This window comes from Protopterus annectens, chromosome 1.part1, assembly GCF_019279795.1.
Source record: "Protopterus annectens isolate FY-2018-M chromosome 1.part1, PAN1.0, whole genome shotgun sequence".
NCBI lineage: Eukaryota > Metazoa > Chordata > Ceratodontiformes > Protopteridae > Protopterus > Protopterus annectens.
In genome coordinates, this window is record NC_056726.1 from 504,037,109 (window position 1) to 504,051,355 (window position 14,247).

The window sequence follows — 14,247 nt, forward strand, 5'->3', positions numbered from 1 at the left end:
ACACCACATAGGTTGTATAAATCAGAGAAAGAAAGATAGGTTCCATCAGAAGAAAAGGGGGGATGGCGGGTGGGTAACCTGGACTGCAACAGTGAATACACTCGAACATCTACATTTATGGTAAGTGTACACAACTATACTATATTCTTCGTGTTACACTGTTGCAGTCATTACATTTGGGTAGACTCCCAAAGCTATGGTTGGGAGGCTGGAGCTAAACAGCTTAGGAGTGGCTATGAGACCCTGCAGAACTGCAGTGGCAAAGCCTGCCCTGGATTTGGAGTAGAGTGGCAGATGATAGTGCTTTGTAAAGGTGTGCACTGAACTCCAAGTAGCTGCCTCCAAAATTTCCTTGGTTGGTACTCCCCAGAGAAAGGCTGCTGAAGTGGCTGCAACTCTGGTGGAATGTGGCCTAATGCCCTTAAGCACTGGCTTGCCATGGTATGAGTAGCAGAAACTAATGCAGTGGCCTATCCACTTTGAAATTGTCTGCTTTGAGATAGCCTTTCCTTGTGATCCTGCAGCATATGCCACTAGTAATTGCTCTGTCTTTCTGAAAACTTTGGTTCTGTCCAAGTAGAATCTAAGCTGTCTCTGTACGTCCAAAGAATGCAGAATTCTTTCCCCTTTGTTCTGTGGATTTGGATAAAAGGTTGACAGATGAATGGTTTGGTTAAGAGCCACACTGGACACCACTTTAGGCATAAATGTTGGGTTTGTCCTCAGGGAGACCCTGTCTGGATAAAAAATGATAAAAGGTTCACAGCCATGAGTGCCTGTAGCTCTGAAACTCGTCTTGCAGAAGTTATTGCTAGAAGCAGAGCTGTTTTCCAAGATAAAAACTTTATATCAGCAGTAGCAGCTGGCTCAAAAGGAGGCAGGGTGAGTTTTTCCAAGACATAGTTGAGGTCCATGCAGGCAATGGTGATCTCTTTGGAGGCCTTAAATTTTTGGCTCCTCTGACGTACTGTTTTAATAAGGGATGAGAAAAGATTGGTGGCTCTGCATTGTAATGAGCCAAAATGGCAGAGGCATGAATTTTAATAGATGAAAGAGATAGGCCTTTGTCCAGCATCTCAGTTAAGTATTGCAAAATCTGAGGAATATTTGGCACAGCTGTATCTGTTCCTTGTGCCTGGTTCCAAGCACAGAATCTCTTCCATTTTCCAGCATAAGATTTTCTAGTACTAGGCCTTCTGGCTTCCAAAATGACATCCATCACAGCTTTGCTGAGAGGTGTGTTTTGTATGACTACATTATCCGCCATGCTGCCAGGTTTAAAGTCCTGAGCTGGCTGTGCAGGATCTGATTGTTTTGCTGGGACAGTACATGCGGTACTTGAGGTAGGGTCCAAGCTGGGCATTGAGACAAGCTCCTTAAAATTGGGTACCAGTGCTGGCGGTGCGAGTCTGGGGAAATCAGTATCATCTTTGGCTTCTCCTGTCTGACCTTTAGGAGTACCTTGGGGAGGAGAGGCAGAGGGGGAAAGGCATATACTGATAGGTTTTTCCAGCTGAAGGATAGGGCGTCCACTTTCCATGCTTGTCTGTGATAAATCCTTGTGCAGAATCTCTTTAGTTGGTAGTTGTGAGGGGAGGCAAATAGATCTATGTCCGGGCATCCCCATTTCCTTGTTATGCTGAAGACTTGTGGATCCAGCTACCACTCGTGGTGATCCATGAAGTTTCTGCTTAGTTCGTCTGCCAGAGTATTTTTCCTTCCTGGCAGGAATTGTGCCTGCAGATGTACTTGGTAAGTCAATGCTGTGTCCCACAAAGTCATGGCTAGTCTGCAAAGGTGGTAAGAATGTGTGCCCCCTGCTTGTTTATATACCACATGACCGTGGTGTTGTCTGTCTTTATCAGTAGTTGTCCTGGTTGAAGTAGGTCCTTGAATGCTGTCAGGGCATTTTGCACAGCTAGCATCTCTTTTTGATTGATATGTAGATGCATTTGGTTTGAGGTCCATGTTCCCTGAATGCATCTTCCTGCCATGTGGGCCCCCCAGGCATAATCTGACGGATCCGTTGTTAGTGTTTGCCTGGCTGGAGGTAATGTGAACGGCTGTCCCTTGTTTTGGTGACAAGCCTTTGCCCACCATCGAAACTCCTGTTGCAGGCAGGGAATGAGAGTAATTATAGTTTCCAGGCTGTGGCAATGTTTATTTATTTATTTATTTTATTTTACATTTGTTAACCGGGCTGGTCTAACTGGATACATATCCGTTTTCAGTAGAGGCCCGAGGAGAAAAGCTCCAATACACAATAGAAGTACATATTTAAATTGCAAGATTCAAAGTATTGTTACAACAAGAGAATACAGCTTACATATGCAGGAATGAAAATTTACATAGATGTTATATAAGACTAAAGGACAGACAGGAAATTATACACAGAACATTGATTTCGTTAAAGATACTGAAAAATAGACTGAAATCAGAGATTTTCCTTATTACTAAAAGGAAAGAGAAATTTTAGAGATCTGCAATTAGGGAAATGGGCTAGGGAAGTGGACCTAGAAGTAAAGAGATATGTAGTTAGTCAGGTTCTCGACATGGGCATGTCCATTGTGTGGAGAGATATTCTTTAAGGTTAGCTTTGAAATGATAGAGCGAAGAAGTAAGTCTAAGGTTGTTTGGCAGGGAGTTCCACTGCTTGCCAATGGAATTTGCATAAAGGGCATCCCCACCTGAGTTTTTTGCTTTAATGGTTAGGATCTGGATGCTGTTTGATGATCGGAGACTATTGAGGTTAGTATATGGAGTTAGAATTTTGCACAGTGAGGGAGTTCTATCAGGATGGTTGATAATTTTATAATGTTGAATCCAAACACTTTTTAGGTACCATTGAAGTTTTCTCATATGCAGTCTTGCATATGGAATTAGTAGGATGCAGGATGCCATGAAGCCCAAAGCCTGCAGAATTTTTCTTGCAGATAACTGGGCCTTTGTTGCTAACATTTTGAAGTAGATAATCAGTTGCCTTTGTTTGTCTGGCATGAGATAAGCCATCTGGGCAGTTGTATTTAAGCTTGCACCCAGGAATATTCTCTCTTGAGAGGGTACTAGTTTTGATTTCTTTTCATTGACTGTGTACCCTAGGTATGTTAGAAGTTTTTTCACAAACGCCAGAGGCTGTAGGAAGATGTCCTTGTTCTCTGCTTGAATTAGACAGTCGTCCAAGTAAGGATATATTTGTATTCCTCTTTGTCTGCAGAATGCAATTACTGGTGCCAGGCACTTTGTAAAGACCCTGGGCGCAGTAGATAAGCCAAAGGGCAGTGCAGAGAATTGGTAGTGCATTGAGCCAGCCTTGAATCTGAGGTGTCTTCTGCATATTTGTCTGATTGGGACATGCAGGTATGCCTCTTTTAGGTCTAAAGTTACAAGCCAAGCGTTCTTGCCCAGCATGGGCAGTAGCTGCTGCAAAGTCAACATTTTGAATTGTGGTATATCCAGGAATGTATTCAGAATTGCTAGGTCCAGTGTTGGCCTCCAGGCCTTGTCCTTTCTGGGTACCAAGAACAGTCGAGTAAAATCCTTGTCCCTGCTCTTGCTCTGGCACTTACTGAATGGCCCTCATGTCCATGAGGGATGAGACTTGTTTTTGTGCCTCTGCCCATTGATTTTTTGGCAGATCTGGCCAGCCGTTTGCCTTTGGCAGGGTATGGAACTTGTAGCCTTGTGACACGATATTTAAAACCCACTTGTCCTGGGTTATAATGTGCCAGTTTTGAGAAAAAAGTGCTAATTTTCCCCCTAAAGGTGCTGCCAGGAAATAAGTGCTTGGTGCAGGTAGGGGGAAGTCATTGGGACTGTTTCCTATAAGGTTGTGATTTGTCCTCCACTTTTGGAGGTAGAAGCACCCCATTGCTTTGACCTGTATGAACCTTGCGCCTGGGATCTGCCTCTAGGGCATCTGGGTCTGCCCCTTTGAGGTCTGTCTGACACAGGAAAGGACCAATTCTTTGTCGGCCAGTGTCTACTAAACCTAGGTGGCTGTACTTGTAAGAAATCTTTGACCATTTGCATATATTTAGCCTTGTCCTCCATTTTCTTTAACACCTCTTCTGCCTTAATACCAAACAAAGAATCATGCTGTAAAGGTGCATCTAATAATTTAACTTTAACATGATCAGGCAGATTTTATTCCTTTAACCAAGCATGCCTTCTAATTACAGAACCTGTAACTGCGGCCCTGCAGGAGGCCTCTAAAGAATCAAAACCACATTGCAAAGTATGCTTTCCAACTTGCTCAGCTGCATGCAAAATATCCTGCATTTCCTTGTCTTCTTCCACATGAAAAAAAAAAAGATCTATATCTAGATCTATTTCAAAAGTTTTCCACTTAGACTTGGGTCACTGAACGGGAAAAATGGAATCCCCTACCTACAGACATCTGCTATCTACATAATCCTTGCAACTTTAAAACTGCCCTTCAAAACCACTTCCTCTCTAATTGGATCTGTAACTACTCTGTTTCCTCCTCTGCCATTACTTAATCTATTCCATTGAACTTAGCCAGTCCTTTTCTATGCCCAGCCTATATTCTTTGTTTCTTATCTTCAGTACTAATTTAATCCTATCAGCTACCACACTCCCTCCTAAAGTTACCTCTCACTCCACTCTTATCTCTCCTAGACTACTACTACCTTCTATGTACTCTTCACTAACATACAATGCATTCATTTTATAGTCCATTTGTTCCTGTATCTGACTATGGCTTATGGATATTGCTCAAACCAATATTCCATTGCTGTAAATATTGTACCTATTCTCCGGTAATTATAATCCTTCTGCACCTGTTTGTTTTCTCTGTATAAAATTCAAGCAAATGTATTATATGTAACTATTGTATATTGTCTTAAAAATGTATTATGTTTTTGCTTATGTACACCTTGGAGCTTTTCTCCCTGGGCCTCCACTGAAAATGGGCTCTCCGTGGCCCAGTGGACTTTCCCAGTAATCAAATGCCAATAAATAAAATAAAAATAAATATGTCAGGATTTTGGCATCTATTATTCTCATGATACCCCAGCAAGACTTCACATGAGAAAGATACAATGGTATTTGAAGTCTCTTTAGTCCCACTACCAGAATCCTTTGTCTTTTCAAATCCCAGTGCAGGGGTTTGTCAGAAAAAAACATCAGTGGTCTCACCTTCGATAACCACATCGCCACAACAGTCAGGAAATCCTTCTATGTGGCACACCTCATCACTAAGGGCTTTCCATCCAGAAAAAAGGAGGTCATTGTCCCACTGTACTCATCCCTCATTAGACACATTATAGAATACAACGCCCCGTTTGGTATGTACCTCTCAAGACATCTGCAACAACTGAAAAGGCCACAGAAATACCTCACTAAAAGAATCACAGGTCTAAAGCAGATGCCCTACGCTGACCACCTTAAAAAACTCCAGCTATACTCTGTCGCATATCGTCTACTCAGAGGCGATCTCTGCTTAACATACAAGGCCATGTCAAACCCATAGTTGTTGGACATGCTACACTTAAAGAAATCACAATCCCTCAGAGCCACATGCTCCAGGGATCTAAACCTTGTCATCACAATAAACAAAACATGCTGGAGGGATAGGTTCCTGACCCAGAGACACCCCAGACTCTGGAATAGATTGCCCATACATGTCAAGCAGAGTGCCTCTTTGGCCCTCTTTAAAAGGAACCTTGACGATTAGATGGGAGAAAGGAAATTCACCCCGGGGATCATGTCAGTCGCCCTGCTAGACAGGGATCCAGGGAAGTAAATAATGTGGGAAGAAATAGCCAGGGAATTGTTATGGCTAGGCTTGTATAGGCCCTAGGGCTGCTAGCCTAGTACCAGCCTATGAACCTAATCACTTGATGGAGATGGTAAATTTCCTTAACTCATTACATCCGAGTGATGCTTCCAGGTGCATCTGCAGTTAACTCCTACTGACACCTCTATGTGTCAAATATCGCTTGTTCATATTTGCATCAATAATTCCAAAACCAGGCATTGTACAGGGTTTTAAAAGATTTCATCTCAATGGTTACACATTGACAAACTGAACTGCATTAATATTTGTCCGCTGTCTAATGTAGGTAAATATATATTAACAGTTGTTTTTATGATATTAATTTATGTAGATATAATTTTCATATTTTTTCTAAATATCTCAACAACCAAGTAACATAGACAGAACTACTTAGAGTCACATGAAAGCTCTCAGCCTCGATGAATAAAATGCTGCTAACAGTATGTGTGCAACTTGAGTGGTTGCTGAGATATACGTTGTTTGCAAAATATTACAAATGTAGTAGTTACTGTGTTTACTGTGCGTTATAAAATTCAGTTTTAAGACCTAGAATCTAAAGAATGCTACCACTATAAAAATAGTTTGGCTGAAGAGTTTGCCATTTACAGTTCTTTCCTAACCCCTATGGTTCCAGAGGTATGAACATTTGCTTGAAATGGGTGGACATAATTTGATTCTGTCAAAAGGTTTAGGCTCTGCCCACCGTAAGTTCCAGTGCAAACTTCCTGAGTTCCATTGGAGTGAATGAGTTACACCCAGGTCTCCCATTCTCTCTCCCTGCCACAAAGCAGTCAGTCACCAAAGACACCTCTGACTTTGCTTGGGAAGATTCAGAATATGGCCAGCTTTAGATCTGAAATGGTTCCGATAATCCACAGGTTGACACCAGATGGATAAGACAATATCGGATCTGTAAATTCTTAGGATGCCTTACTTCATGCAAAGAGAAGATATGGAGACACCTTCTTACAGATGCAAGTCAAATTCATGCTCCCTATTAGAACCTCCTTCCCTGAAGTAGCAACATCAACAGTCTCTGTTCGAGGTGTGGCCATTGGCTAGGTCTTCCCGAGATACCACCACCCATGTGACTGTCTCCACTTCTGGCAACATGCACTAGCATGTATGCATGACACTGTACTGTCAACTGCATTTCTTATTACATCAACTTCCTGGCTATCCTCAAACACATTTACTTACCAATTTCCCTGCCCTCATTCGTATTCCAAATGTCCCCTGGCTAATGCTACCCGAAAAGAAGTCCCTGCATGATCCTAATTATAAACGACTGCCTAAGCAAATTATGTTACTCTCTAACAATTGTAGGCTTAACAATTGCTCTTTGACAATTGTAGGCTTAACAACTGCCAAGTCTGATGCAGTATCTCTTAGCAATGGCTTCTTTACCCTCTACCAGGATTTGGTACAGGCCTTGATGATAAGCTGAAGCAGCTGCAATTTCAAAACACCCACCACTGCTATGGTGCTACCTTTGCTGGCTTCACCACATGGCTGTTCATCTTCACCCTTTCAACAAGGACACTTGCACCATACACTCCCCATGTAGTTACAATGGAAACATCTAGTACAAACATCTTATCCCAAGACCTCGGTGTGTGTCTTACTCAGGTTTTCTCCCTTTGCCTTTGGAACCTGCTATGAAGGTTCTGTGAAGACACAGAATTGCACCATGGGATCCTTTATGCCTGTCTTGTGCTGAGAGCCCCTTTCATGTGCAGGTATGCCTTGCCAGCTAAACAAAAGTAATCCTTTTGTCATCTTCTTCAGTAGTTTTATACTCCCATTTTGTTAACCAGATTCTTATGCACTTCAGCACAAAGTACTGAATGTTTTCTCCTTAATCTTAAGGTCTCCCAACACTTCAATATTGTTTTGCTAAACTTTTTTCATAAGCTTCAGGAGTAATCTTAAAAGGTACCTCTTTATACTGAGAATACAATTTAGCACTGCTATTGGCTTCCAGGGCTCAGTTTTTAACCCTGTTCCTCATATGGCCTTGGCATACTTTCAGCAGCGCCCTCTCACGCAGCATTGCTTTTCTCATTTTTTCTGACTCCTTGCCCTTACTACAGCCACTGCCTATCTCTGTTCTCATGCTGCTTTCAGCCTTTTTGCATTTCAAGTTCATTCATTCCCTCAGCTGTTTCAAGGCATTACGCTTCCAGTTCTAACTCCATTTTTGTTTCAGTTCACACTGCCATCTGAAAGTATCTAGAAATGGCCCGTATTGCTTTACTTCATGCTCTGCAGTTACAGTGCGCAGACTTTCACTTAACACAATTTCATCTCATCCTTGAACATATGTTCACATTGGATTCCTTTTGCATTATTTAATCAGTTGTGATACTGACTTTTTTCATACTCTACAGACCTCAGACTTGCCTGTTTCCTCACTATTCTGCTTAAAAATAAAGTAACTTATATGCAAATCATACTGCCGTAGACTTCTCTTATGGCTGCAATGCTGCACAAAAACCTCTTTGCATGCTATCCAAATTCAGTTTAAATGCAGTCACACTGCTGTAAATCCAATTTATAGGTCATACTAACACGCATACTCCCTCCTGATGTCACTGATGTAATATGTGAGCAACAGAGGCAATGGTCACATGATCTGCATCAAAGCTGCCAATTAATATAGGAGAAGTGATTGACACTAACAAGGTGCAGTAAATGTGCAGTGCTGTCTTGGGTAACAGCTTACACCAGCCACAACTGAATAAACTTTACAGTGATTATTTGCAGGGCAATGTTATAATCACTGCCCTCCCCCTGACAGATCTCACCCATCTCCACATGAAACTTCAGTGCTCCAGTGCAATCTTTACCAAAAGTAAACAAATGTTATGTACTTAATATAACAACAGATCCATGCTGTCTTATTCTGATCCATTTCAACGACACCTTATACAACAGCATTGGATCTGAGAGTTATGACTCCTCCCCTATCCATAATTCCCCTCTTCTGCTTGAATTACCTCAAATCAAGTTTGCTGGCTGGCTGCCTTCAATTGGTGATAAATTATGTAGGAAATAATAAAGGAGAAAAGGAAAACCACTATATAAGCTAAGAGGTGCAAAGGTCAGACATGGCCCACACAAGGACTGGATGATCCCAAGAAAGAATACCTGACAACTTGGAAGGGGTAAGGAGGGAGTAGAGTTGAATCAGATGAAAATAAGACAATGCAGATCTATCATTATGCTAAGTACATAACTTTCATATTCAATGTCTATTTTCATCCAAAAACAAGTGGGACAGATTCCCAAGCTACCCAACAGGAACCTGGGTGGACTCAGGGAAGGACATTCCTGAATATGACAGTGCCAAAAGATGTGTAAATCCTAGATTGCACATCTAACTTATAATGATACAAAAGTATAAGCTGAAGACCAAGTCTCTGCAGCACATATGTCACCGACAGGTACTCTTTTAGCAAATGCTGTTGAAGTTGGCACTGCTTTGGTAGAATGAGCCTTAGGCTTTGATTGTAAGGACAAACATTTTGACTTATAAACAAATGAAATGCAGACTACTTAGCCATTTTGACAGAGTTACTTTAGCCACACGTTGTCCAAGTTTTGTTTGACTTTCTGAAACCTTCAGTGCAATGTAGACAGAACCTAAGTTGTCTATGGACATTTGAAGTACGTAGAGTATGTTCTCCTTAGTTAGCAAAGTTTGGTAAGAAAACTGGCAGATCAATCTGTTGGTTCAAGTTAAATTCTGAAGCTACTCTGGAAAGAAAAGAGGGGTTTGTCCTCAATGACACTGTTCTTGTGAAAAACAGGGAATGTGGGTTTGCATGAAAGTGTTTGTAATTCCAGCACATGCTTTGCTGAAGTAATAGCAACCAAGAACATGGTTTTCTATGAAAGAATCTTTAAATCTGCTGGAGCTGCAGGCTCAAAGGGTTTTTAGATTAGTGACTGAAGCACAATTGTAATATCCTAAGGAGGGACTGATCATGAACTGCGAGTCTCAATAAAAATGTTCCTCTAAGGAAAGCCTTGGTCACTTTAATTTAAGAGAAGCGATGGATGTATCATTATGTCCTAAGTGAAAATTTGAAATGGCAGATACTTGGACTTTAACTGAAGAATAACTTAGAGCCTGCTGTAAACAAATCAGATAGAAACTCCAAAATGTCAGGTAAAGGGGCTGAAGAAAAATATATAGAAAAATGTTTCCATTTACTTTTGTAAATCTTCTTGGTTGAGTCTCTTTGAGAGGAAGGGATTATATGGACTACTGGTGCAGAAAGCCAGGCATCTCAGGCAATTGTTAAAATTGGAGAAACATGCACTTAGTTTTAGGGTCTGAACATCTGGTAGAGGTTACCTGGATGGGATCCAGAACCCAAGGTGGGTTCAGAATATGAGGCAAAGAAAGGGGAACCATACCTGCCGAGACCAAAAGGGGGCAATAAGAATTATCCTGGTTTCACATTCCATGGCTTTCTGAATGATCTTGGTAATGAGGGGAATTGGTGGAAAGGGGTGAAGGAGACCTGGATGCCATAAATGGACTACAGCATCTCTCGATGACGGTCTCTGTGATAGGATGAGGGTGAACTAACCACTGCATTTGTTGCTGAGGTATGATATAAAGAGGCTGCAGCAAGGTTGGCCCCAGCAGCTGAAAATCTCTGTTGCCACTACTCTCTTAGAGACTACTTATGAAGTCCTGAAATACTATAATGTTAGGAGGACCACCCTCAACTCCAAGACACTGATGTAAGTCTGGCTTCTGTTGATGGCCACATTCCTTGTCTTTCCTTCAAAATGCCTCCCCACTTTAGAAGGGAGGCATCCATAGTAACCATGGCCTTGGGAGTATGGGGATAGAAGGATCTGCCCTTAAAAACTGTCCTGGAAGAAATCCACCACTAAATACGATCTCTGCAAACCTGAGTCAGGTGAAATCTGTTGTAATGAGGTTAGAGTTTTTGTGACCACTGTACAGCCAGTGTCCACTATAGAACTCTCATGTGAAATCTGGCGAAAGTAATCAGAGTTATAGAAGAGACCATTAGTCCTAAGAGTAATAGAATGAGTCATGCTTAAGCCCAAGAGAGTTTTAGCACTTGGGAGGGCTACAGACCTTAAGGATTTGATTTGTGTAAGGGAAAGTTTTGCTATCTGATGCACTGCGTCTACGTGGTAGCTTATGAATTCTATGCTCTGACAGCTTGCTTTTGTTGAAGTTTATTGAAATATCCAATTGAGTTGCTAGGGATAAAAGGGCTGACTGATGATGTAATATTACATTCTTGGAGGTAGCAGTTAGAAGCCAATCATATAAATATGGGAAGAACTGGATCCCTTGTAGCTGGAAGTAAGCTGCGATGAGACCCATTATCTTGGTCAAAATCTGGGATGGTTGTGGTGAAACTGAATGGCAGCACGCTGAATTGATAGTGATTGGCTTCCAGCCAGAAATGGGGGAATCCCATGGAATGCCACTGGATCTTGATATGATATTAGGCGTCCTGGAGACTGATACAGCACAGCCAACCATCCTTCCTCAGCATAGGTAAAACGGGCTGTACCATGACTACCCAGAATTTTGCCTGCTTCAAATATTGATTTAGATTGCCGAGATCCAATATTGGTCTGAGGTCTCCTTGTCTTTTTTGAACTAAAAAGAACCTTGAATAGACAATGGATCCTAGGTGGTCTTGGAGGAAAGTCTGGATGACTCTTTTGTCCAGCAATTTTAAAAGCTTCATTGCTGCAAATTCAATTTGATTGGGTGGAGTATCATGAATCTTTTGTTTTGCTTTTCAGGATTCTAAAAAGGGTACTGTATATCCTCTGGTGATGATCCTTAGCACCCACGGATCAGAAGATATTGTTTACGAGGCTAGAAAGCGCAAGGAGAAGCATCCCCCGACTGTCTCCATAGTGCAGCAGTCAGGCAAACATTCAGGAATGCTAATAAGGTTTCTCTATGATAGGCTCATGGAAACTTGATTTTGCAGACCAACTCTGCCTTGTGGATGATGTCCAATGGAGCTGCCTACTCCTCTGCTTCAAGAGGCCTGTCTCCAGGTGTGTCCTGTGAAAATCTTGGCATTTCTTGAACCACATTTTCCTTCCTCCTGTTTGATTCCTGGAAAATGATCTTTGAGGAGTAGAAAAATGGATCCCTACAACAGACAACGTCTTACCATCCTGTTTACTCCCAGCAAGCATTTCCTAAACCTTTGGTCCAAACACCATGTAACCATCATAGGGGGTATTAATGAAGGGCGTCTTAAAGCTTTCCACAAAATCGCAAATCCACATTCAGGCATGATGTTGTATGGTAATACCTGTGCCAGCTGCCATGCTCTACCATCACAGGGGCATTAATGAAGGATGACTTAAAGCTTTCCACGAAATCACAAATCCACATCCAGGAATGATGTCACATGGCAATACCTAGGCCAGCTGCCCTTGCTGTACCATCTGCTGCATTAGATAACAGTGTCATGGTCACGACTGAGGATGACTGTAGAGCAGACATTTGGGTATCCACTGTATTTTTGACATCGGTAGGTAAGCTATCTCACATGGACTTTCAAAGCTGCTTGATTAAGTCCCTTTGGGACTGTGTCAGGTTTGTTAGACAGTTCAGCATTCAGAGTGCAAATGTCACTGAAGCGCATGATCATTGCCCTAGTCTGTCCAACATCCTCAACTTCCTTTTTGGGGGATGGACAGAGGAACTTTCTTTGGACAGTTACTTTTTTGTGGCTGCTGCTACCACCATGGCATCTACAGGGGGACCCTTAGCCCAATGTTCTTCTGTCTTTTGGGACAACTAGAATCTTATCTAGCTTTTTGGGATAGGCTCTGCCATATCAGGCTCCTTCCAAGTTTTCTTGGTAATGAGCTCAAGCAAGGGGGTCAGAAAGGTGGGACTATCTATGATGTTGAAGGGCTGGAATCAAAAGCTTCAAGAAACACTAACTCCTCAAATGAAGAAGTTTTGGTGTAACATTCTCCACTCAGTTGCATAAATTCCAGAATGTCTCCAAAGCAGGTGTCGTGAGGCATGATGGGGACCTTGGGGAGCCTTCTCCATCATCTACGTTAGTGTCCTCAGTGATGCACTCAGAAGAGAAGATAATGTGCTTACACTTGCAAATCACTCCAGTGGGAGTCATGAGGGATCCAATCTCTGTGCATGTACCAATCTTCTTGGTCCAGCCATAGCCTTCTCCACAGTCTTGGAAGCCAATTCAGCCAATGGAGCAGAGAGCTACTACCCATTACAACTTAACTGGTAGCCTTCTTGACTCCAAAGGCAGATGGCTCTGAGGAGGACCTCAGAACTGAGCTATCAAGGGAAGAAGTAATGAGCAGTACGGATAACTCAAAACCTTGAAGTCAGCTCCACTGTCAGGTCCCTGACTCCAATGCTCTGGCTCCATAAGTCTACTCGACCTGAGTGCAATGACATCAAAAAAGTGAGGGAAGAAGTCAAAGCCAAAGTATCCATGGCTATCGGATCCAAAGCTGGTATGAAGGCGGGGGGTTGGATCCCATATACTTCTGCTCCAAGAAGAAAGACGGCGTCAAAAGTAGCACGGTCAATGTTGAAGGATTTGATCCCAGTCCTCTCTTTGGGGGTGGATGTGGGAGTACTCCCAGCTGAATCTATGTCCTCAAACTTCTTCATCATACATTCAATACCCAATTCAGTAAGGCTTCTAGTGGGCCAACCAGACCTCAAAGAGGAAGCTAATGATGTAGGCCTCAATGGAAGCTATTGAAAAATCAGGGAGTGAAGACTAGGGCTAATTGGCCCCTGAGAAAAAGAAGTTTTCAGGAAGGGAGTTCAGATCACAGATGCAGTAGGACCCAACTGCCTTGATATCTTAGGTGCCGAACCCAAAATAGCAGACTGATTTTGAGACCTTTTCTTATGTTTGTTGAGTCATTCTTCTTGTCTTTTTTCTGACTGTTTTTCCTTATGTTTGTTCTTTGGTTTGTCTCTGTCTTTCTAGCTCTCCTCTTTTTCCCCCTCAGTCTTTGTCTCTCTTTTTCCCTTTTCTAGTAAGTGAAAGGAGAGGGAGAAGGTGCATTTGGATCTGAAGACATCTTAGACCATATCTGAGGGGGAAGGAGCCCTTGTGCTGAAAGCAACAAATACTGCAGGTGTCCTGCAAGACGGACGGCCCCAAAGATTAGACACACACAGAATGTGGGTATTGAGGCAGGTCCTTATGCCAACAGGAGGAACACTTTTTAAACCCATTAGACTTTTTTCGTCACCAGGAGAAAATGATTGGTATCTATATTAAAATGGAAATATAAGATTACTATATTTGTAAGTATATCTACATAAAACTAACTCTAAGACTAAGCTAACACACTAAAAACAGTAAAGGTATTAGAAAATTCTATACTAACTTTAAAAGCTACCCTAAATAGAAAAC

At 42.1% G+C, this 14,247-nt stretch overlaps 1 protein-coding gene across 1 annotated transcript in view; it reads right to left on the reverse strand.

Annotated features, from left to right (window-relative positions):
• The window catches only part of LOC122806092 (jouberin-like), an 806,047-nt gene that overhangs the window by 39,430 nt on the left and 752,370 nt on the right, over positions 1-14,247 (reverse strand). The window lies entirely within an intron of this gene.